Source organism: Lemur catta, chromosome 1, assembly GCF_020740605.2.
Source record: "Lemur catta isolate mLemCat1 chromosome 1, mLemCat1.pri, whole genome shotgun sequence".
NCBI classification, from domain to species: Eukaryota; Metazoa; Chordata; class Mammalia; order Primates; family Lemuridae; genus Lemur; species Lemur catta.
Genome location: NC_059128.1, coordinates 226,251,291 through 226,276,304, shown reverse-complemented (window position 1 = coordinate 226,276,304; position 25,014 = coordinate 226,251,291).

Below are 25,014 nucleotides of genomic sequence, written 5' to 3'. Positions count from 1 at the left end.
ACTGATCCACAGTAACCCTTAGTATAAACCCCAAACTCAGCTCCAGTAATAATCCAATCTGTGTTGTTATTACAAGCAATAGCCACTTGTGCAAGGCTGCATCTATGCTTCTGGTGTCCTTGTACTGAGTGAAACTACTCGATCAGTACCTCACCCCATTGAGGTACCTGCCACCTCCTTCTCTGCTCCCAGGTTGGGCTCCTCTCAGTCATGGCTAATTGGTTTCAAGAGGGACATCTGAACCAAAATAAGCCTAAGTTTTTCTTCCTAAAAATTTAGAATTAGAATTAAGAGTTGGTCAGTCTGATCTGGTTTTTGAATGGTTTTAAAAATTTGGGAGGTATGAGTTGGCTCTTATTTACTCCCATTCTCCCTATAAATAGGTAATTCCTAAATGCTTGTTTTCTTTCCTGTTCTCCTCCTGGCCATTTAATAAGCTTCCATAACCTCAATAACCACTTCTACTCATATGGCACGAAAAGCTAAACTCTTGCCTCTGATCTCTCCCCCAGCTTCATGGTGGTTATTATCTGCATAACCCACCCATCCCAAAAATGCAGTATTTCCAATACTGAATGTGTTACCTTTTCCTCAAAGGCTGTGTCCCCTCCTGATTGTTCTATTCCTTTACTCATACGACCACTCTTTCAGTTACCCAGATTCAAAACCTCTAAATCATCTTTGACATCTCCTTATAAACAAAATTCACCTGACCAATTATTTTACAACTCCTATGTGGGGTGTGTGTGTGTTTCCTCCTCTCTTCCTACTGTTCTAATGTATCAGCTAGGTTTGAACCATGAAAACAGAAACTAACTACTTAAAAACAGAGGGACTTAAACAGGGAAGTTAGCTGTACAGATGATAAAAGAACCAAGAAACTAAAAAGGGACAGTTAAGAAACCCAGAAATTAGTAAAACAGTAAGTTGCCACCTTCCCTACCTTGGAGAGACAAAAACGGAAGATAGTATTACCAAAGCTGTAGGCACAGAAAAGCTATTGCCGCTGCCGGAAGTACCACCTAGGGCAGAGAGTAAGAGATAATTACCCTGACTTCTTCCTCCTTCCTCCATTCTCTGACCAGAGCCTCTTATTGGCCACACCAGCTTGAAGCCAGCTGACAGCTGACATGGAGCCTGGGAAACACAGACTGCAGTAATCAGCTCCTTTGGAATCAGGGTAAGGGGACAAAACAGATCTGAAAGCACTCAAGCAGTTGACTGACTTATACCAAAGTCCAATTCCTCATTTCCTCTCACCTTGACTATTTGTATTAATAATAGTCTCTTAATTGGTCTCCCTGCCTCACGTGTCTCTCCACATCATCCTATAACACTATTGCCAAATTAGTCTTCCTAAAGCACCAATCTAATTACATCACTTTCCTCTCTAAGTTTTTAACAGCTCTCTATTACCTACTAAAAGAAATTCCTAATCCCTTAGCATGATTTAGTAGACGGTTACTATGATGCCCCCAGTGAACCATACCTCTCAGTATCCATGCTCTGGTGCAGTCTCCTCCTACACTGACTCTAGGTTTCACCAATGAGACCCTAACAAGCATGATGCAAGCAGAGGCTTGATATGCATTTGAACACTGAGGCTTATTCTATTGCAATGCTTACTCTTGAGATCAAACCACTATGTGAAGCATCTAAACTAGCCACATGGAAAGAGTCATGGAGAAAGAGAGAGAAGTGGGGTGGGGAGAAAGTCACAGCCTCCCAGCCATCCCTGCTAAGCACCAGATATGTGAGTCAAGCCATTTGGCATATTCCCACCTAGCCACAATCTGACTACAGCTACATAGAGATCCCAGTAAGACCCACAGAAGAACTGCCCAGCTGAGCCCCAGCCAACTCACAGAATCATGAGCAGGTGAAGTCATTATCTTTTTAAGCTGCTAACTTTTGGGATGATTTGTTACACAACAAAGAAAACCAAAATACTCCAGCTTCTCCCACAATTATGTAAGATCTAATTTCTGTGATAAATCATTATTCCACAATATTTGTAGTGGTTTTTCTTCTCTGATCAAACCCTGACAGCTACACCTGGCTTTAAAAACATTCTGCAATTTGGCCCCAGCCAACCTTTTCCTGTTTATCTCTGATGACTGTCTTCCAACACCTTTTACTCCAGCCAACTAAATCACAGGTTCTCACACATGCCCTTCACTTTCTGGATCTACATCTTCCTTACCCAGAAGGTGACCCCCTGCTAGTGTTCGCATAAGTAAATGTTAGTTTAATGTCATCTCCTGCAGAAAGTTCTTTTTTAGTCCCCATAATGATAAAGGCAAGAAAGTTCTACCAGATCTTTACAAATGATAATCTCTCCTCTGAAACACCCTCTGATTTTATGCTTATAGGTACCTACCTTGACCTTGCATGATTGCTAGTTAATCCCTTTGCAGAATGAGTAGCTCCCCAAAGACAGGGTTAGGATATTTAATGCATCTTTTTCTCTCCTCAGCACTCAAAACAATATCTTATATATAGTGTGTGCTCCTTAAATGTTTGTGAATTGACTGCCTTACTCAATCAAATATCAGTTAATTTGGGGTGACCAGCAGGAAAAAGAAAATAAGTCATCCATGTTTACCATTAGAATGAAAGTGTTGCTGGACACTGACAAGAGGCTCACAAAATACTTGTGACTTGAATGACATATTCATGTGATGTTATACAATCCTTATAATTTAGGTAACATATCTTCCTTGAACACTGTCCAGCTCTCAAAATGTTTGAAATATTTAAAGTCGTAATTACAACCTTCCCTTCTTTTCCTACAACTCATTTTCTCCTTCCTCTTTTTGTATTACTTTCTTTCCCCAGGCCCTACTTCTTTTTTCTTGCCCAAAGGCAAGAATCCTTTTTCTGGCAGGCTTCATGCTGCCCAAGACCCCCATGCCCAGGTCCACAGAGATGTAGGGGTCACTGCAATTATATTAACCTGACCTCTTTTTTTTCCATGTAGATTCATTTCCATGCCCGAAACCAACAAAATGGTATGTGTTCAGAGTCCTACCCCTTTGGGGGTAAATTTTAATTTAATCATTTAAAAGGATGAGAACAACCAAGTTCTTGGTTAGCACAAAATATCTGGGGGATTGTTGCAAATATTTGGCAATATTCACTAAAGAGAGAGGAAAGTGTGTTAGGCCAAATTGGTTATAAATGAAAGCAATCTTCATGGAAAATTAAAAACTAGAGCCTGACAATGAACTAGTATCCCATAACATGATAATTTCTAAGAGAGCCATTTAAAAGAATTCACCTATCAGAATGCTTTCTTTTTTTCCCATTATTCTTCTTTTTAGGAAAAAAATGGGGCTTGTGCAAAATTCTAAATTATAAACCAGATTCATACTCCATAGAATATAATGGAAAAAGTAAGTGCTTTGAACTGAGACACAAGTTTGAATCCCAGTTCTACAAGGTATTTAGTGGGTACATTAAGTCTATCACCTTCCAAGTTTCCTGATCTCCAAAACAGAGACAACCCTTATTGCACAAAGATGTTGTAAGAGCTACTTGTGTTGACGCAAGAAAAGCATACCGCCTGGCATGCTGCAGGTGCTCAACTGCTCAGGAAATGGCATGGTTGAGATTCTTAATACATTTTTTCTCTTACTAGTACTTAGGACAGGACATTATATATAGTGGGTATCTTACACCTGTACTTTTCCCAGAGGGGCGTCATTTCTACTTTTACTTTCTTTCACTAAACCAGTTTTTCAGTTTTCTTAATTATGCAATAACAGTACACAGTTCCTGAAATGTGTGGATCATTAGTCCCTCTCAGACTCAACAAGCCCTTACAGCAGTGCACATTCAGGTGGGCAGGTAGGTATCCAGCCCCTGGCCACAGTTGTCTCCATCCTTGCAACTGAGAGGACTATAAAAGGCCAGGGGTTCCTGATCTCAAGGAATTTATAATCTGTGGAAACAGCACATACACCTATGAAACCACACACACAGACAAAAATAATCAACCACATATTGTAGAGCATTTTTCTAATCTTTCGTGTGCTTCCTTATCAAACACTATACTATCTCTCTCAAAGCTCCCATTGCCTCTGAGACAGGCAGGCCAGGTATTAGTATGCCTGTCGTAAAACTGAGGAAACTGATGCCCTGAAAGGCTGGGCCACTGGCAAGTGGCCACATAGGTGTTTAGTGGCAGAACTCAGACCAAGGTCTGGGTTCCCAGAGCTCTTTGCTCTTCCCAACAGACATCTTCCTGTAATTCTCTACCCCTACCCCATCCTCTAATTTCTTTTTTAATGTCTTCAATATACCCTAAAATTAGAGATTATCAGATCATTCATACATTCAGAAGCACTTACTAAGCTGCCTTGTGCAAGAGTCTGTGCTGGGTGCTTTATAGGATACAGAGATGGTTACAAGAAGCCTCAATTCCTATAGAGAGAGGCAGCAGCATGGAAAAGGAAGAGAGAGTGTTTCCTTTTATAAGCATCCAAAAAGACTTCAGGAAGGACATAGCTCTCACCTGGGCCTTTGAAGACTGCGTAGACAAGCAGGTAAGTGAAATCAGGCTATATAGACTCAGATCAAAACATTTCTGCTCCTGGGGTTTTGTGAAAATTAAATAAATCATCAAGCAACTTATCAAAGCTGGTCATTTCTAAATAATAGAAAAATAGAACTGGATTCTATCCCAAACTCCCACATTTTAATTTTCTTCTCTTTTCCTTTTTTTAGCATGTTTTGTGTGAGCTAAACAAACTTGTTTATTTAGCATCCTTCACTCATTCCCAGACCCATGCCTCTGTACAAGCCATTCTCCTTAAAGCACCTCTGTCATAATGAGAGTGGGCTTGGGCAGCACTCAGTAGTCCCTGAGGCCTGGGCTGGGGGAAACAGGAGCAATTCCCTCAAAGGTTCTGCCTGGACCTCTGACTATTTCGCCAGTATCAGTCCTTACAGGCAGAACCAGTGGCTGGTGTGAGTCAGGCAAGAAGGAAAGATAAACGTGCTCTGGTCCACCAGACAAAACAGGGGTCAGGAACATCCCTGCTGGGGTGACACAGCAGAGTGGACAGAGTAGTGCCCATCTGAGAGGATGGCCAGTCACAGCAGCACCTTAGATGGTACTTGAGGGGGAGGAAGGATCCAGTTTCCAGGAGAAGAGCAAGAGGAGCAAGGCAGCATAGTGCCCCTACAGAAAGTCCAACATACCAGGTAGGATGAGATATGTGGAAGCCAGTACTTTAGATTGGATCCACCGTGGGGCAGGGTAAAGCTGTAACCGCCAGCCTTCAAGAATGCCCAGGGTTAGTCCCTCTCACAGAAAAGTAGTTCTGATCAGTAGTCTGTCTCAATTCTGGGCACCACTGGTTCAGGAAGAGGGGTAGTCCTGAGCTTGGGGATATAAGGAAAATTCCACAAGAAGAGCCACAAAGCATGCAGGCAGGAAAGCCTAATAGGCAGGAGTCAAATAAATTTTACTAGAATATAAACTCTACCTGGGCAGGAATTTTATCTGTTTAGTTCACCACTATATCCTTTGCGTTTGGAACAGTTGCTGGCATATAGTGTGCACTCAATAAGCATTTGTGGAAAGAATAAATGAAATCACAGTTCTGCTTTTTATCAGCTGTGTTTCCCTGGGAAAAATATTTAGCTTCCGTTTTTCTTAGATTCAGTTCTTTTCCACCATATGTGTTTTAGGCAGAAATTTTGTCCCAATGACCTTGACCTCCAGGTGTTACTCCCATGAATATGTTACGTGGCATGGCAGAAAGGGGTCTGCAGATGTAGTTAAGGTTACTAATAAATTGATTTTAAGATAGGGACATTATTTTAAATTGTTTGAGTTGATCTAATCCAATTACATGAACCCTTATAAGCAGAAGTCTTTCTCTGATTTGTACCAGGAAGGGAAATCAGAGGTTCCAAGGCACAAGAAGGATCTGATGTGCCATTGTTGGCTTAAAGATGAAGGGAGCCATGCCAAGGAAATGGTGACCATAATCTAGTAGCCACAGAAAACGGACTTCTGCCAGCTACTTGAATGAGCTGGGAAGTAGAATCTTCCCCAGAGCTCAACCAACATCTTGATTTCTGCCTTGTGAGTCTCTGAGCAGAGGATCTAATAGAGCTACTACTCTATACTCAGACTTCTGATCTACAGAACTGTGGGATGATAATTGAGTATGTTTTAAGTCACCAAGTTTGTAGGAATTTACAACGGCAGGAATAGAAAAGTAATACAGAGTGTGTGTGTGTGTGTGTGTGTGTGTGTGTGTGTGTGTGTGTGTGTGCATATTGAGAATATATATAAAATATGTAATATTCAGGGTGTGTGTAAAACATACAATATATGTATTGCCTGGGACATTCTAAGTATTAATAATGGTAACTAAAGCTGGCAACTGCCACGGTTTACAAATGAATTTCCAGCTTCCTCCTCAACCCTTTCCTAGTGACCACCTAATTCTAATCACTTCATTTATTTTGTAATAAAATGCTCCCTATGGACCTAATTTTGAATTAATTCTTTAGGCAAGCTTCTCTTGCTGAGATTAGAATCAACAGTGAAGTGCTGTTTGTGTGTTAAAGGACTTAGTCTACCAGAGCAGACTGTCCCCATTGTGTATAGGGAGGGTTGAGAGGAAAGGACAAAGGAAGTGATGAGAAAGCCTGAATAAATGGCTCTATAAGCTTCCATAAAAGAAAAGAGGGGCTGCTGCTTTCCCCACGCAGAAGTGAGTAATTATAGCTGACTGCAAATAAGTGAAGCCCTCCTGCAATGATGTTTTCCGTGTGGTTGCTGGTGCCCGAGCCCGAAGCTGTCACTCACAACACAGGTCAAATACCTCACATTAAGAGGAGAGTCCTACAATGTCAAAGGTTGCGGAGAGCCTCAGAGGTCATTTGAATCAGCAGTGTTCAGTTTCAGAGAACAGAATTCACTCCAGCTAGTTTGAGTAACGTGAAATTATCACACTGTCTACTGGGTTGAACAGTGTCCCTCCCAAATTCATGTCTACTTAAAACCTCAGAATGTGACTTTATTTGGAAATAAGGTCTTTGTTAAGTTAAAAAGAAGTCACACTGTATTCGAGTGGGCCCTAAGTCCAGTGACTGGTATCTCTGCAAGAAGACCATGTGAAGACACAGAGACACACAAAGGAAAGAAACCACGTGACAACAGAGGCAAAGCTTAGAGAGATGCAGCTACAAGCCAAGGACTGCCAAAGATTGCTAGAAATCGCCCAAAGCTAGGAATAGACAAGGAGGAATTCTCGCTAGAGCCTTCAAAGGGAGCATGGCCCTACTGACACCTTGCTTTTGAAATTCTAGTCTCCAGAATTGCAAGAGAAGAAATTTTTGTTGTTTTAAGCCATACAATTTGTGGTGATTTGTTGTGGCAGCCCTAAAAAAATAAATATATACTGTTTTAAATGGTTCAGAGAATTATTTCACGTGGAGACAATACTGCAAAAAAGACCATAGGCTTAGCTTCTGGGAATAATCCCAAAGCCACACTGTGAAACATTCATCCAACAGTGCTGCTGCCCCTGACTCACCCAATGGGCTACCAGGAAGGTGCCACTCTATCTGCCAGCTCTGGAATCACTGTGTCCCCTTCTATGGGACACAAGCAAAAAGGATACCCTATACCCCAGCTCTCTGCCTACTCAATTCAGTTCCTAATTTAAATCTCTAACAAGGGTATCTGATTAGTGGAACTGAATCGTAAAACCCAGCTGCAAAGGAGACTGGGAAGGTGGGTTTTGTCTCCCCTGCCTGTGCAGCCAGGAAAGCACAAACAGAAAGGTTAGAGCCCACATTAATCACAGTATGCAGCAAAGTATCTACTCATGGAGATCCAGATTCAACTAACTTTTATTCAAGAAAGGTTACATGAGCCTGGCATTATAATACACGACCCCTCCAATGTCATTTTGTTCACATTCTTAACAACCTTTTAAGGCATCTATTATTGCCTTCATTTTATACACAAGGAAACTGAAGTTCAGTGAGATTTTTAGTCTCATTAATTGTTTTGCAACAATTTATGTAACAATCAACAGGTATTTGTTGAATATCCACTATGTGCCAGGCTTGCTGGGAATAAATAGTGAACAGAAGATTGTTTTAAACATTTGGCATACATAAAAGTGGCCTGATGACCTAGGTTTTCAGGTAGATGGCTGAGCCTCCACTAACCAAAAATCTGAAAAAAGAAACACAGTCTGGAGGCTGGTACGTACCAAGGTGACAAGCTGAACCCTTGTCCCTTGATTCCAGGCCCATTTGCTCTATTGATACCCTGGAAATTCCTCCAGGTGCCAGGCTAGTAAAATAAATATGTGGAGATGTCAGACATGTCAGTAGGTGTTAAGTCAATTATTAAATATTTGTAGCTGAGCCCAACATGACAGCTGCCTGGTGAAATATAATACATTCTCGGATTATTTCAGGCCTTTGAACATCCAGATTGTGAGCCTTGCAAGGTTCCTCACCGTCTTCATTATCTGGTGCAAATCCAAGTGAGGAGGAGAATCCCTTTCTAAGTCAGGCTCCTCTCACACCAAATTGTAATTACTTCTTGTCTTGTCTGTCAGCCCTGCTGGTCTGTGAGCATAGAAGGACCAGGATTTGCGTATTCCTTGTTCACGGTTTGAACTATCATCCAGGCACCACGCTAAGTTCTAATGCACAAGATATATTTGTGGAAGAGAGAAAGAAAGTGAAGCAGGAATAACTCATGTCCCTTCAAAGTGAGACAATATATGTTCTCCAGCCTTACCTTTCATAAAGAGGAAAGCAGCCCCAGGAATTCAGTATGGTCTGCACAATACCCTTCTTCCTGCCATTGGCCAAAGGACTGTGGCATCTCCTTAGCAGACTGAATGTGCAGTCAGACTCCTTGGCCTCTAAAGGATGCCCCTCTCCAACTTCAGCAGTGACTGGAGCTCTTCTTTGTGACCCAGAAAGTTGCAGAGGCAATGGAAAGACTTTTTTGCCCCATTCTTCAGTTCAGCAAATATTGATATTTCTCTTCTAGGCTCTATTCCAGATGTTTGAAGTACAGAGGTGAACAAGCAAAGTTCTTGTTCTCATGAAATTTATATACTAGCCAGATGAAAAACAAGTGCAAGAAAGGGTAAAAAATAATTATAGATTATGAGAAGCACAGGAAGGAAAAAAGAAGATAATGTGATAAAGTTATGGGTGATTGCTTTAAATAGTTGGTCAGAAAACTCCTGTAGATGTGAAACTTAAATAGAATAGTGAGGGTACCAGGAGAAGACCTAAGAGAAGAACCCCCCCCCCCCCCCCCCCCCGCCGCCAAAAAAGGAACACCAGATGAAAAAGCCTTGTAAAGCAGAAAAGCTTAGTGTTTTAAGAAGAGAATAAATCTAGTATGGCCGTGGGATAGTAGCAGGGAGTATGATAGGAGGCTGAAAAGGTAGGCATGTGCCAGATCAGCCAGGACTTGTAACTATGAAGAGAATGCAGTTAAGTGACATTCCCCAAGGACTTACTCTTGTAACTTCTAAGAAGAGCTCAGGCATGTGGGTGGCATGGATGGCAGCTAGATGAAGTAACAGTTCCCCCCTTAGAGATTCCTTTGATCCATGTCCTTGAAAAGAAATCTAGAAAAGTCTCCTTTGCCCTCCACTGTCAGTGGACACACTCCTGAAGATACCCAGAAGAACTGTCTTATTAGAATTAATAACCTACTTTAAGGTAACAATAGGGAAAGCACTAGATTCCTTAGATTGTATTCATAGTCATATTCTCAACTCAAATCCACTGAAGTTATAACTCAATATATAATTGCTCTTACTGCCCCGCAACCAGTTCCACTTGGGATTTCACAATCCATCTTACCTTGATTCATTCCTGTTCTCCCCCATGGTTATCTCAGTATAGGCCAGCATAAATTAGCATAAACTTGGCCAGTCTATATATGTGTGGTAGGGATGGAATTTGTGCCCCTTACCAACATGCACAGGGTATTGTTCAAAGAACCACCTGAAGCCAGGCACGGTAGCACACACCTGTAGTCCCAGCTATTCAGGAGGCTGAGGCAGGAGGATCACTTGAGCCCAGGAGGTCGAGGGTGCAGTGCACAATGATGGCACCTGTAAATAGCCACTGCACTCCAGCCTAGGCAACATAGAGAGAACTCATCTCTTAAAAAAAAAAAAAAAAAGAGAATAAAGAAAAAAAGAACTACCTAAGGATGGATGTGGAGGCAGCTGGTAAAGTGAGGCCTGGATTGGGAGAGATTTTTAGAACATACTTGTAGGTTCACTCATCGATATCATTTTTTAAAACCTTTTATTTTGCAATAACTTTTGCCTTAGAGAAGATTTGCTAGACAGCAGAGAGTGTTCTTGTATACCCTTCACCCAATTTCCCCTGACGTAAGCATCTTACATAACTGTGGTACAATGATCAAAACTAATAAATGAACATATACAACCTGAACTATAAATATTGTTCTGATTTTCCCAGTTTTTTCCCAGTTCCTAAAGTGGAACTGGTTTAAACTAAATGCGTTCTCAATCTCCACTAGAGCCCCTGAAAACAGAGGGAGTTAGGGGGGTGGAACCCAGCTGGGGACAAGGACAGCCCAGGAAAGCTGAACTACTACAGGAAGTAGAGGAGCAGTGAGGAAGCACACCTTCTACGTGATTGCAGATGGTGGGGGACCAAGAGGCACAGCCACCTCACTTTCTCAAGGGGACAAGGAGTGTCGTGAGCTTCCAAAGGGTGGAGGCAATGGAGGAGTGGCACCGGTGCTCCCCTTCATGTGAGTATGGAGGCCCTTGTTCACTTTCCCTGGGCCTGTCCAGCCCCGGGATCTGGGTGCAGCTTCTCCGCAGAGTGGCAGTGGTAGCTCCAGAGAAGATGGAAGCCTCCCTCTGGGGGACATCTGCTGCTCGGCACAGGCTATGTGAGAGCCCACATAAAAGGTGCCTCTTTGGTTTGCCAGTGCCTAAACTGAGCAATCACACAGGATGGGATCCAGCCCTGGAACTAGCATGCTATTTGTTATGTTTAACAGGATTTGAGGAGCAGCAAGGAGCATTTGGGAGCAGAAGTGAGTGAGGGAGATGAAGAAGAAAGAAAGCAGCTAAACTTGCAACAAAATACGCTAAATGAGAATGGTAAAAAAAACCCAGATTGTTTTTATTGCCATTGGGGAGTTAACTATCCTTCTTCAATACCTGCACCCAGGCTTGTGGGTGGATAAGCAATCATCACCAATACTTTCCTGACTTCCATGAAATCCAGAGAGATGCACCTAAAGGAACATCAAAACGTTTTGCAAGAAGTACATTAACAGTAGCTGTTTCCACCACCATCTCTGCCCCAACCCCATGGGGGTAGAAGCTGCTTAACAAGTTGGATTCCCCAACCTGTGAATCAAAGGAAGCACATGCTGAGGCCAGCAATAAAGGTTTGCTTGACTACGTGAGTATTGCAGTGGACAGGGGAGGGGTTGGAGGACGAGGTGGAAGAGAAAATAGAATTCCTTGCATTCAAGGAATGATTTTTCTGCCTACCTAGACGAGGAGACTCAAGCTGAACATTTAATATGCTGCACAAATATTCCTGTTTCTTCATTGATAAATGAAATGGAACTGGAATCTGGATGATTAATTCAGCGAGTCACAATTCCTTTGCTTTTAGTGTTTGGTATTCTTTTATGTTCTGTGTTATATGGGGCAGAACTTTGGGGTCGCAAACAAGCGGTTACACAAGCACTTAAAGATCCAAAGCTCTTTTCTGAAAAATAATATTGCCAGTAGAACCAGGCATCCCTGCAGCAACTGCATGTGAAGGAGAGGGTTGGCCCTGGGTAAGATGACAAGTCCAGTTCTTAAACTTGAACAATGTAAGAGTGACGCTGGTTCCTCCAAGAGGAGTAGCACAAAAAGGAATACATTGTTCAGTGTATTACAGTTTCCCACCCCTGCCAGGAATGGTATTAATTTTGGTTTACCATTCTAAATACACTTTATACATTTACAAACAAATGAAATGTGTGTGTGTGTGTGTGTGTGTGTGTGTGTGTGTGTGTGTGTGTGTGTGGAGAGTGTGTGTGTGTATGTGTTATGGGGTGAATTGTGCCCCCTCCCCAAATTCATACGCTGAAGCCCTAACCCACAATGTGATGGTATTTGGAAACAAGCCCTTTAGGGAGGTAATTAAAGTAAAATGAGGTCATAAGGTTGGGGCTGTAATCTGATAGGACTGGTGTCCTTAGGAGAAGAAAAAGAGACATCAGAGCTCATTCTCTCTGCAGAAGCACAGAGGAAAGGCCACTGGGGACACAGGGAAAAAGTGGCCATTTATATACCAAGAAGAGAGCCCTCACCAGGAACCAAATATGCCAGCATGTCGATCATGAGCTTCTAGCCTCCAGAACAGTGAGAAAATAAATTTCTTTGGTTTAAGCCACTCAGTCTATGGTATTCTGTTATGGAGGCCAGAGCAGACTAATACATTCTCTCTCTCTCTCTCTCTCTCTCTCTCTCTCTCTCTCTCTCTCTCTCTCTCTCTCTCTCTCTTTCTCTTTCTCTCTCTCTCTCTCTGTCTCCCTCTCTCTCACACACACACATGCACACACACATTCTCTTTTCCCTCTTTTATTTTTTACACAACGAAGCATACTATACACACCCCTACAACTGTATTTTTCCAATTAACAATGTCTTTGAGATTTCCATCTTAGGATATAAAGATCTTCTCATTCTTTTTGTCTTGTTTTTAACCCAGTATAATATTTCATTGAATGGATATGCAATGATTTATTTCAATTGTCCCTCATTAATGAATATTTGGGCTGTTTCCAAATTTGCCAATATAAAGAATACTACGATAAATAACCTTCGTATATGTGTGATTTTGTACACACTACATAAGCTGTTTTTAGTATAAATTAGCTGCCAATATTTAAAAATAGGAAGATTTCATGTATAACCTGGATCTGTTACTTTTCTTGAAAGATCAGAAGATCTGATGATACGGGTTCACATTCTCTCCTGGCAGTGGAGCTAAGAAGTTGCTGCTCTGCTCAATGGGTCACATGATTTCCTGCTTGCCGTTGCCACCACCCTGCCTCACCCACTCACCAGTGGTCGGGACCAGACACAGAGTTTCTGACCCTATGCTAGATTTTCTGGTTCCACTGTACCTTCAGGTAAATTATCAGGAACCATAGTAACTGTGTACTAGCTTGGTTCATTCTGATTGCCTTTTCGAAAAAAAGAAGAAAGAAAGAAAAAAGGAAAAAAGCCTTTACTAAGAATCTAATATTATGCCTTCTGCCTCTATAGAAAGTTGGAATAAGAATTCTCTATTTAAGAAGGATTTTAGTAGTTTTTATAAGGGCTGTCAAGGAAGATACTGTCCACTGTTATTTAAAGTTCTTTATATAAATTCTCATTCCATAAATGTCTGCTTAGGTTTGATTTCAGAATTTTTTAAAAAAGTTTTCTTTGGATGAATGCATACAATTTCTCTTGTCATACAATAAAGATGAAATAAAACTTCTACTCTTGCATTAGGAAACAAAGGACATTTTTAACCAGACCTTGTCTCTCGAGATTTACCAGCTGGCCCCTCACATTTTATTTAAATCTAATGAGTGACCCCATCCCTCAGTTACATGCAGTCCATCTAGGTTCAAGTTCCCACGACTTAGCCAATTTCAGAATGAACTTAGATATGCCCCAAATTAACATTTTAATGGCTAAAACGCAGTGCCATTTATTTCATTGACAGTTTCATATTCAATAATATAGGTAATCTAAGTTATAAAAATATACATTTTTCCCCTGAGGGATTTAATATACCTATTTTCATTCTGAATGAAATAAAAATTACATATAAATGTATGTGTGCATATATATATATATATACATATATATATTTGTCCTGGATTAGTTTTCACAAAAACAAGAATGTTGTTTAGCATTGAGTTAGGGGAACATTTTTTTTTAATTTCTAAATGTCTTATTGAGCTTGTATTTCAACTGGACTCTGCTTTATAGAAGCAGGTGGGGTATAAATTATAAACAGTAAAAAGAATATTGTTTTCTATAAAAAAACACAATTATTACCATTAAATGCTAAAAATAAAACCCAGAATAAAAGTTAATTTCACATATTTAATAACTTAATGAAGTTCTTAAGTTCACTTAAAAATTCTGATTACAAATCCAAAGTCTCTATTCTTTGGCTAAGCAATGAGTTTGTCATTATTAGTTGCTAAATGGTTTAACTGTCATTAGAGTCTTCAGACTTTTTCCCAGTTTCAGGATCTAAGAGGACAACAGTCAGCGCATGTTGGAAAGAGCTCTGGATACTTGCTGCTATGCTCTCATTCATCAGCTATGTGAGCTTCAAGATGTGGCTGCAGCAACCAGTTTCCTTACCCATAAAATGCAGTTGCTACAGCTCAAGGTTGCTGTGATGCTGATCAAAGAAATATAATACATAAACATCCTTGGAAAAGGTACAAGTGACATAATAGTAATAATAATAAAATACATACCAAGCATCCTTTTTATGTAATATAATTACATATAATATTTACATATATTAATTCACTTAACCCTTACAACAACTCTATGAGGGGCTATTATCATAATCCTCATATTTTACAGATAGAAAAACTGAGTCACGGAACAGTTATGAGAAATGCCAAAGACCACACAAGAGGCAGGATTTGAACCTAGGATGTCTGTCTCAAAGGCCTGTGCTCTTAAGCAATACACTGCTTCCCAAATGTAAGGAATTATTAGAATTAATAAACTCCCAGGGAGCCCCAAAGTTAGACAAACTCATTGCAAATACACCTTCCCTATTTTCTTTGCAGACATCAGTTCATGCTCAGAAAAAGAGAAACAGACTTCCTTTGCACCCTGCCTACAGGGCTGCCTACAGGGCCGGTTCCTACTAAACAGGAGTAGATACAGGACTGATAATTCACTATTTGCATTTGTTTAGTGTGTTAGAATTTACATTGTGCTTTTCCACTCATTATCTAACTCTAGCTTTACCAGGGCAAGGCAAAAAAATCATTACTACTTTCATTTGACAGAAGAGGAAGGTAAGGTGGGAAGAATCAACATAAATGGCTGAGATCTCATAGCTAGTAAAAGGCAAAAGTCAGGACTAGAACTCACATTTCCTGAATCTGAACACTTGGTCTCTACCCATAAACCCATCCAAGTTTTCACCAAACTCTCATTAAGCTTCAGCATGGTAAGGGAGTGACATAATTGAATCCTTTGGTCCCTACGTTTATGTTTTTCTTTGGTGGAGCACAGAGGGCACGGTGGGGTAGTCAGACTCTATGTTGAGTCTTTCCCACTGTATTGAGTGCAGGGCGCTGGTCTTCCCAGAGAACACTGAAGTACAGACATAGTGCCTCCAGTCCCTGTGTGCGCACGTGTGTGCTCGTTGGGGGCTCCAGGGTTGTGTGTATGTCCTTATCGAGGAACAGGGACACCTGCTCTATGCTGTCCTGGCAAGTGTGCCTATAGACGAGGTCCCTTCCCTTCGCCCCTGTCCCTCAAAACCTAAGTGGAAGGCAAAAGGGAAAGGAATACTGGATGCCTTCTGGTGCTCTTCCGTCTTGCCTGCAGACAGTGGAATCTTTCCCTGGAGGCAGAATCAGATGTGCTCCACTCCCCACTGTGGCAGAAGATGGCCAAGAGGCAGTCAGGGGCTAGAGAGGATAGTAGAGGGCATTAAAGAAAGAGAAAGAGAAGAGGGCAGAAAGTATTACCTTTGGAAGCAGTAATGAAGAATCACTATGGAAGGGTTAGAAGACAGCAAATATTTACTGATGAGGAAATGGGTGCTCAGAGAAAAGAAGAGATTCTCCAGCAAGTTCTTCACAGACCACAATGCTCTTCAAGATATGTCCTTCGAATCCAACTAAACTGATCCTCACATCATGGATCTCAGTTGCTTCATGGGAAGCCCAATCCCACTGTGTTAGCCTCAATGATAGCATCAAACTAGTAGATTATGAGATAATTGAGAAGGAAAACAGAGTTAACCTAGTTGAAATAGGAGAGCTGGGTCTGTGATGGTCTCAGCCAGGACAGACACCTTAGTGGCAGGCGACTTTGTCCCCACTCCTGCTTCTACTCACCCAGCAAACACACAGTCCTTCTGAGGACCTCACAAATGCTTTCAAAATTTATTAAACCCATCACATGCTTCTGATGTGTCTCTTAAAATTGACATTCTCCACCATTTCAATGCGTCTTCTTTAATTGTCATCACCTGATTTTCACAACGGATTCAAATGTGTCTGCCTCCCTCACAATGTCTTGAAATGGAGGTTTTCAGCTTTAAATGATCTGCTCGTTCAATCCAAATCCATAATGATCCCCCAGCAGATCCATATGCCCTTTATGTTGCAATTCCAGCTGTAGAGGTCACAGTCAGAGGACTAAAGCCCAGTGGGTGGCATGTGAGATAGTGAGATGAACATCATGGCTAGCAGAACTGGATACAAGCCCCACTCTCCCCATTTCCAGCTGGGGGACCGTGGGCAAGTACCTAACCACTCTGAGTCCTTGTTTCTTCCTCCATGAAATAGAAATAATATCTTCTTCTAGGCGTTGTTATAAAGATTAAGTTAGATAACATTTATGTAGTGCTAGAGATAGTGTCAAGCACATACTAGGTACTCAAGATATAATAGTTAATATTGCTATTATTGTCATTATTGTTATTTATTCCCAAAATAGAGAACAAAAAATTATAAAAGCAGAGATCATAGAAGACCTTTCATAACAAATGAAGTTTACAGCATGTACTCTCCAAAACACTCCCTCAACTCTTCCTTCATACTCCCCAAACCATTTGTGCCTGTCTGCTATACAACTCGTAACAGTGGAATTATTTGCTTAGGAGTCACACTCTAAACTAGTGTGAGTTCTGCAAAACCAGGAAGAGTTTTATTCATCTTTATAATCTAAGAGCTTCCCTTGATGTCTAGCAAGAGTAGGAATTAATAAATACAGAATAAGTGAATGAATGAAAAGCTGTCAAAAAAAAAAAAAAAAAACCCGACAAACAAAAACAAAAACTTCCCCAGAAGAAATTTACCCTACACATTGATTTGGAGATGTACTACAAAATGAGTTTATAATGCTTCCCTAAATGTCACTAGAAGGTAGCCAACCTAAACTGTAATTAATTAAAAGTAATCTGTAAGCTTGTCAACTGTAAACAGTTACAAAAGGATGCTAAATGAAAAAGAGAAGGACTGATGCCACAACAAAGGCAAGTGACAATGGTCATCAGAGAGGAGAGCTGAGAAGCAGGGCTTGTCTCTCCCCTGCTTTGCTCAGGCATGAGGGTGCTCACTCAGACTGGAAATGTTCTGGCTCTTCAGACAGAAACATCTCTCGGGAGGAGAGAGAGACAATTCATCAAGCTACCAAGGCTTGACACGACTGTCCCTTGAGGACATCCAGCTCTGATTCTATATTCACCAAGAAACCTTCTGAACTGTCACGCGTTTTTGTGAGTGAACTCACAGTCTCAGGCCAGGTTTTTCTCCAGCTATAAATTAATAAACCTGCATTCTGACTTACATTATCAGAATTGGGGGTAGGGAGGGAGTGCTGTCATGAACCAATTCTTCAGTGCCTAATCATGCCAGGAAAAATAATTATAAAATCAAACTGCTAGTGCTATAAAATTGTGGACTGGTTGTTAAAAACAAAAAGGTAAAAGGTAAAAGGTCCAGGTCTGCTGACCTTACCTGTCATATTACTTCAGTGAGCACCACAAACATTATGAGGAAAAGCTAGGGGTTGCAAAGAAACCCTAACCTTCAATGTTACTATTTCTCTTGCAGCCCTGAGAGTTCAAAGAAACAGCATATGGACCACCACAGCAAAAACAATTTCCTTCTTCTTAATACATGTCACACAAAAGATCAAAAGGGAATAGATGTATATTATGGCAAAAAAAAAAATCTATAGGTAGGCTAACAGGAAGAACTTTCGACAGAGCAATTGATGTTAGAATTATTATAAAGTGCAGCTATAAAATCCAAATTCCTAAAGTTTTTCAATATAAGGTAAATATAGGCCTAATGTAGTTCACATTCAAACCTATCCTCCTGGTCACTACTATTCCTATGACTCTTCAAATGTACTTAAATGGCACCAAAAAATTTGTTAACTCAGTGGATATGTTAAACTAATAGTTTCATCTTGCACAGGCAAAATAACTACTTGAAAGACTTCTTTTTTTAATTTTCTAACAAATTGAGTTGTCATTGCATAGATTATAGATAATCTGGGGTCTACAAATCAAGAGAAACTCTCAATTTGTTTCCATCTGGACAACATGAAAAGTACCAAGAGGTAATATCACCCAGACATACATTTGCTTATAGCTGTAAAAATGTTGCATCATTTTAAAAATCCTTCTCTATGGAATCAGAGGGCTCTATAAAATTAGGACATGTTTCTGAAAGTGTCCCTCTTACTCTGTGTGTGTGTACAGCAATTTCTAGTCCTGCCAGTCTGTCTGTGGCTTTCATTCTCTCTCTGCATGTCCACCTGACTCTGTATAATTTTCGCACTCTCTCTCTTCTCTCTCAGTTGGCCTAGACCACTGTCTGGATTTTTACCCCTCTGTTTTCTTCCTATTTCCTATTTATCTTTCTTTTTATTTATACCAATGCTGTCTAATGTAACTTTCTGTGATGATAGAAATGTTCCATATCTGCACTTTCCATACATTAGCCACTAGTCACAGATGGCTACTGAGACCTTGAAATAGGCCTAGTGCAACTGAGAAAGTGAATTTTTTATTTAATTTAATTTGAATTAATTTAAATTTAATTATAAATAGTCACCTATGGCTTGCAGTTACTATATTAGACAAGACAGAATTCTATTCCACAGAATTACTAAAATGTCCTTCATCACTATATATAATCTTTATCTCTTAAAAATAAGAAATTAAATTTATGTGATCTCAGATGATTTCTCCCTTTCAATACTTCGACAAACCCATGGTCCTTGATAATTTTCTTAAACCCCTTAATCTTATAATCTCTAAGGATTTCAAGGGAGGAAAAGGAAAATGAAGCAAGAAAAAACATTTTTTCAGGCTATAAACTTGAGCAGCAATGTAAACACATGAACCCATTCCTGTGAGTCTGTTTTGATCCTGCCTATCAATGGAACATGAATGGCTAACAGGCAAATACTGAGGATTTGTGGATTTGGCATGAGCAGATCTGTACCAGGGCTCTTCGATGAGGTGTCCCTGAGTGCAGGTTTCACAGCACTGCACTCTCCCATGCCCAGAGCTGACAACAGCAGGGAAAGCCGCTCCTGCCTTGAACCTGCAGGTGATTAATCTAGAGCAAAAGCTCCGCCTACAGGCCACGGCAGCTAATGCAATCTCACTAACAGGGTCTTCATTCATCCTGACAAGAAGCCTATACAGTAGAAAATCTCATCTCCAAATCCTGCCACAAAATCACACGTTCATGGGGGCGTGAGGAGGTGGATAAAGTGAAGCATTTGTCAATTCCATCTCACCAAAACACTACCTCCCTGATTCCACCACAGTGAAGCACTTCATCTCAGAACAAACAGCAGTTCACGGACAACCATCTCGCTGGTGCAGTTTAACTCTGCATCGGGGCCTAAAGTCCCTCTGCAGATCTCAGTTCTCTGCAGAATGTACATGCCACTGTATATTCTTTTATTTGGAGATTGAACAATGTAAATGATTTCACTGACAATGAAGTACTTATTAAGGAATCTAGAGATAGAATTAGATCCTCCTACTTTCCCTTCATTTAATGACAATGAAATAATCTATTGTTATATTAAATGCATAAAAGATGAACATAATAACCCTGCTATTTTTATCACTTCACTGCCACCTTTACTGGATTTACACGTTATTAAAGACAATACAGAATTGTCATTTCTAAGTTTCCTTTTTGACACTGTCTCCTGGTGGCACTTTTTTTCCAGATTGCCCTGGACAAAAAGCTAGCCTTGAGTCTGCAGGAGCTGAGGCTGCCTGGAAAGCCCTTTGAGGCTGCTGCCTGCTAGGAGTCTGAGCTCCTAAGAAGAAAGACCACCTCCATATTTAGGAAGTGGGACAGTTGTGGGTTTAATGGTATTGTCGCTGGAACTCAGGCGTTTTGATCCTTTGAGGTCAAATTCGGAGGTGTGGTCAGCCTCTGGAGCTATGATTATAACCCCTGCTGGATCCCTCACATGTGAGTTCCAGTTTCTACTACATTGGCAACAGGGAAACGAATGAGGTGGGGGGAGGCTGTGGAATTGGATCAGAGAGTGCCTTTTTCATAGAGCCACACCCTAGCCAATATTTGTTTACTCAGTCATTCGATATTTATCAGGCTATGCCAGGCAGACATGGCACCAAGACTAGAGAGAAGCATGTTTTCTGCCTTCACCGAGCTCACACTGGTGGCAATCTGACAAAATGTGTTAGGCCACGCAGTTCATTATTCTACTGAGCTGTTTATTACAGGAAAGTTTGGCTAGGTATATTTTATGTTAGAAATATAGGAGCAAAAATTCCAGTTGTAGCTTAGTTGGTTCTTTCATTTAATAACCATTCTAATTCTATTTGCTATCCCAGAAACTTCATCTTCATTCATTCTTCAATCAAATATTTAAAGAGTCTCTATTATATGAGACATTATAGTAGCCTTTTTATAAGTTCTGTGAGCAATGCCAAGGCCCTCAATGAGCTCACAGAACAAAAAAGAAAATAAGACTAAAATAAGACTAAAAAAACTTACAAAATAGCATAAGAAAAGACAGATAAAATGTTAGGTGAGATCAGGGGACGATGAGATTGCTAGAAAGAGCAAGAAAGCTGACTATACAGAATGTGAACGAGACTGGATGGAAGAATAGAATTGTGACAAGAAGAGTGTCTTCTACACAAAATCAACAAAGCACTATGTTGTTCAAAACACTGACATTCACTAACTCACTTGAGCTCCATGACCACCCTGTGGGATAGAGAAGTTAGTAATATTGTTTTTAACCTTTTTGCCCCTAAGTAAAGAAACTAAGCCTTGAGTAATTTAAATGACACGCCCAAAGTCACTGAGTTAGCACACTGCTGGACATGTTTCATTAACCACTCAGGAAGGCAAGATCTGAGACCGATCAGTCTGTCATTCCAGGTTGGAGGGGGCACAGTTCTAAAAGGGCACCAAGATTTCACATCTGCTCCCCCAGAATAATCCCCAAGACCGTGGACTTGATGGATTTTACTCAATGATTAGGTTATGTTAGATGGCACGGTTCACTATGAAAAAGAGAGATTACTCTGGTGGGCCTGATCTAATCACAGGAGTCTTTAAAGAAGGAGGTTTCTCCACCTGGTCCCAGAAGGTGAGGTCAGAGGGTGTCAACATGAAGGAGCTTCTCCATTGCTCAGATGGAAAGAGGACTGGCAAGGACCTCAGAGCAGCCTCAGGAGCTGAGAATGGCCCCAGCCAACAGTTAGCAAGACAATAGGGACCTTAGTCTTACAACAAAGAAAGGAATTCTGCCAACAGCTTGAGGGAGCTTAGAAACAGGCCATTGTCTCCAGATAAGGACTTTGATTTCACCCTTATGAGAGCCTGAACAGAGGACCCAGCTAAAACCTGCCAGACCTTGACCCACAGAAACTAGGAGATAATAAATTTGTGATTTGTTTTAAACTACTGTGTTTGCAGTAATTTATTACACAGCAATAGGAAACTAATACAGAGGTCACCTAGAATTTTGCCATAACCTACCTAGCTAACTTTGGAGCTCTGTACTCACCAAGACAAATTCGTTACTCTAACCAAGGCAATCTTTCCTCTATTTGCTAAGTAGATTTGTCCTTTGCCACCTCCTCAGCATTGCTTATATAGTTCATCACAATTTTTATGATATCATGCCCTTTTTTAACTTATATAAATTATTCTTCTGAATTTCCAAGGCATATGAACAAAAAGATTAATGCCTGACTGGTTGGATAAAATGGTGTAGCAGATTACATTTTCCAAAAATGGCTACAACAAAATTTTGGTTTCACATGCTCATCCATAATTTGCCATTCTCCCATCAAGAGGTGGAGTCTATGGCTCCTCCCCTTGATCCTGGGAAGGTCTTTGTGACTACCTGGGCTAACAGAATAAAACAGACGTGATGCTATATGACCTCTGAGGCTAGGCCACAAGAGACATATCGCTTCTGCCTTACCCTCCCTCTCTCAGGATGCTCATCCTTGGAACCAAGCCACCATGTTGCAAAGAGGCCCAGGCCACCTGGAAAGGCCTACAAAGAGAGATTATGAGGGCCTGGTCCTCAACTCTAACCAAGATCACAGCTAGTGATAGGCTGTTTAATAATGAACCTCCAAGTCTTGTATGTGTGTGTTAGGGGGTGCAGGGAGAAAGCTCTGATTTGTAGCAATTGTCAATTTCCATGGTGTAAATATTCCCACTATGACTAATTTCAAACTGCAAACATGATGCCACTGGAAATAAATTTGAGAAATAGATGTGTACAATTGGCTTTGTGAATCAATACAAGCCAGCCCCAGTACACCCCTGCTCATAGCCAGCAGCCTGAACCCAACTTACCAGCACTGAGAGTGAATCATATCAGAAGTGGAGACTATAGCCCTCAGCTGATCTGCCCCAACTGACTCCAACTGGATCAGAGATATGCCTGCCCCTCCAATCCCTACCCAAATTTAAAGTTTATGAGAAAAATAAATGATTGTTATTGTCATAAATTACCAAATGTTGAAAAACTTTATTATAAAGCATGACATTTTTAAAAAGACTTTAAGATGAACCTCTGGTTCTCTGAAAGATTGGAAAAGCAGTTATATATTTGAAGTTAAGAAATCTGCAGCTAAAATGTATAAGTTTGAAAACTACAATTATAGACTAAAGAAAAGTAAATAGAGAACAGAGCAGCTGATATTGGCTAGACATTAAGTGATTATTTGATTAAAGTAATTCAAAACTAAGATGTTACTGGAGCCCAGCTTAATCTCTAAAGGAATATTTGAATCTTTTAAATTTTTATTTCAGCATATTATGGGGATACAAAAGTTTAGGTTACATATATTGCCTTTGCCCCACCCAAGTCAGAGCTTCAAGTGTGTCCATCCCCCAGATGGTATGTACTGCACCCACTAGATATGAATATACCATATACCTATTCCCTTCTCCTCCCTCCCACCTGCCCAAAATGCAATGAATGTTACTACTGTATATGCACATAAGTGTTCATCAGTTAATACCAATTTGATGGTGAGTATATGTGGTGCTTATTTTTCCATTCTTGAGATACTAAGCAGAATGAGCTCCAACTCTATCCAGGATACTACAAGAGGTGCTAGATCACCATTGTTTTTGTGACTGAGTAGAACTCCAAGGTATAAATATACCACATTTTATTAATTCATTCATGTATTGATGGGCGCTTGGGTTGTTTCCACATCTTTGCAATTGTTAATTGTGCTGCTATAAACATCCTAGTGGAGATGTCTTTTTTATAGAATGTCTTTTGTTCCTTTGGGTAGATGCCCAATAATGGGATTCCTGGATCAAATGGTAGTTCTACTTGTAGCTCTTTGAGGTATCTCCATACTACTTTCCACAGAGGTTGTACTAGTTTGCAGTCCCACCAGCAGTGTATGAGTGTTCCTATCTCTCTGCATCCATGCCAACATTTATTATTTTGGGACTTTTTGATAAAGGCAATTTTCACTGGAGTTAAGTGATATCTCCTTGTGCTTTTTATTTGCATTTCCCTGATGATTAGAGATGTTGAGTATTTTTTCATGTTCGTTGGCCAGTAGTCTATCTATCTTCTTTTGAAGAGTTTCTGTTCATGTCTTTGCATTTTAAAAGAAGAGATTAATAGAACAAATTACTACTTCTTAAGCAATGCTAATCTGAGTTATTTTGTTGCTGAAATCAAATAATGAAAGTTGCTTATATCCAAATTCACAATGAAAAGATATTTCAATGAATAGCATTTTCTCAATTCAAAATTTTGTTCCATGGGCAATCCAAAAATTTTCTTGAATTTTTCACGACTGCTCTAGTTTTGCTGTTGGTGAGCAAATGACAAGACAAAGTATTAAGTACTACATTAACAGGAAAACTTAGAATCATCCTTAGTTCCTTGCTTGGCCTATGTGATTATGGAAGTGATTTGAAATTGCAGTATATGATACAGTCATATTTTCTGCTGGGTAAGTGTTCTTAGTTTGTAAATGGAATTAAATATATCAATATTTCATGGAGTTCTTCTCAGAATACTACTTCCTCTAGGTGTTTTGCCAACCGAACAAGATTGACAACCACTAACTTAAATGAATCTGTCATTAGTGGAAGACAAGAAGGGATATTTTTTAACAGGGCGGGAAGCCTCACTTTGTGCTATCCTTGCTCTGAATAGCTGCCATGCTTTCACCACAGGACAGAAAGAACAGTAATCAGCAACTTGGCCTCTTAAGTCTAAATGGCTTACTACCCTGGCCTTAAGGCAGCTGAAAAAAGCCAGGGGCTTTTTGAAGGCAAATTTAGCCTGAAGACACAGAACCATATGGTGGTCCAAGAAGACATGTGATTATAAGATTAGATTGCATAAATATGAAACGAAAATTATAATCAAAGTCACTCTCAGGGTGATTGAGAACAATTAAGAAATGTGAGAAGGGACCCACTTTAGTAATTCTAGTTTTATCATACTTAGCTGCTTTGAGAATGTGTGTGTGTATGTGTGTCTCTGTGTGTGTCTGTATGTATTTTACATCAAGGGTCTGGAGAACTGTTTCTCAAACAAGACTATACAAATAAAATAATTCATCATCAATACATGAAAAAGTCAACCAATTTCAGAAAAAAGGAACCCCCTTGATATTAGACTTATAAACAAAAATTGTAAAATGAAAATAGAAGGCATAACT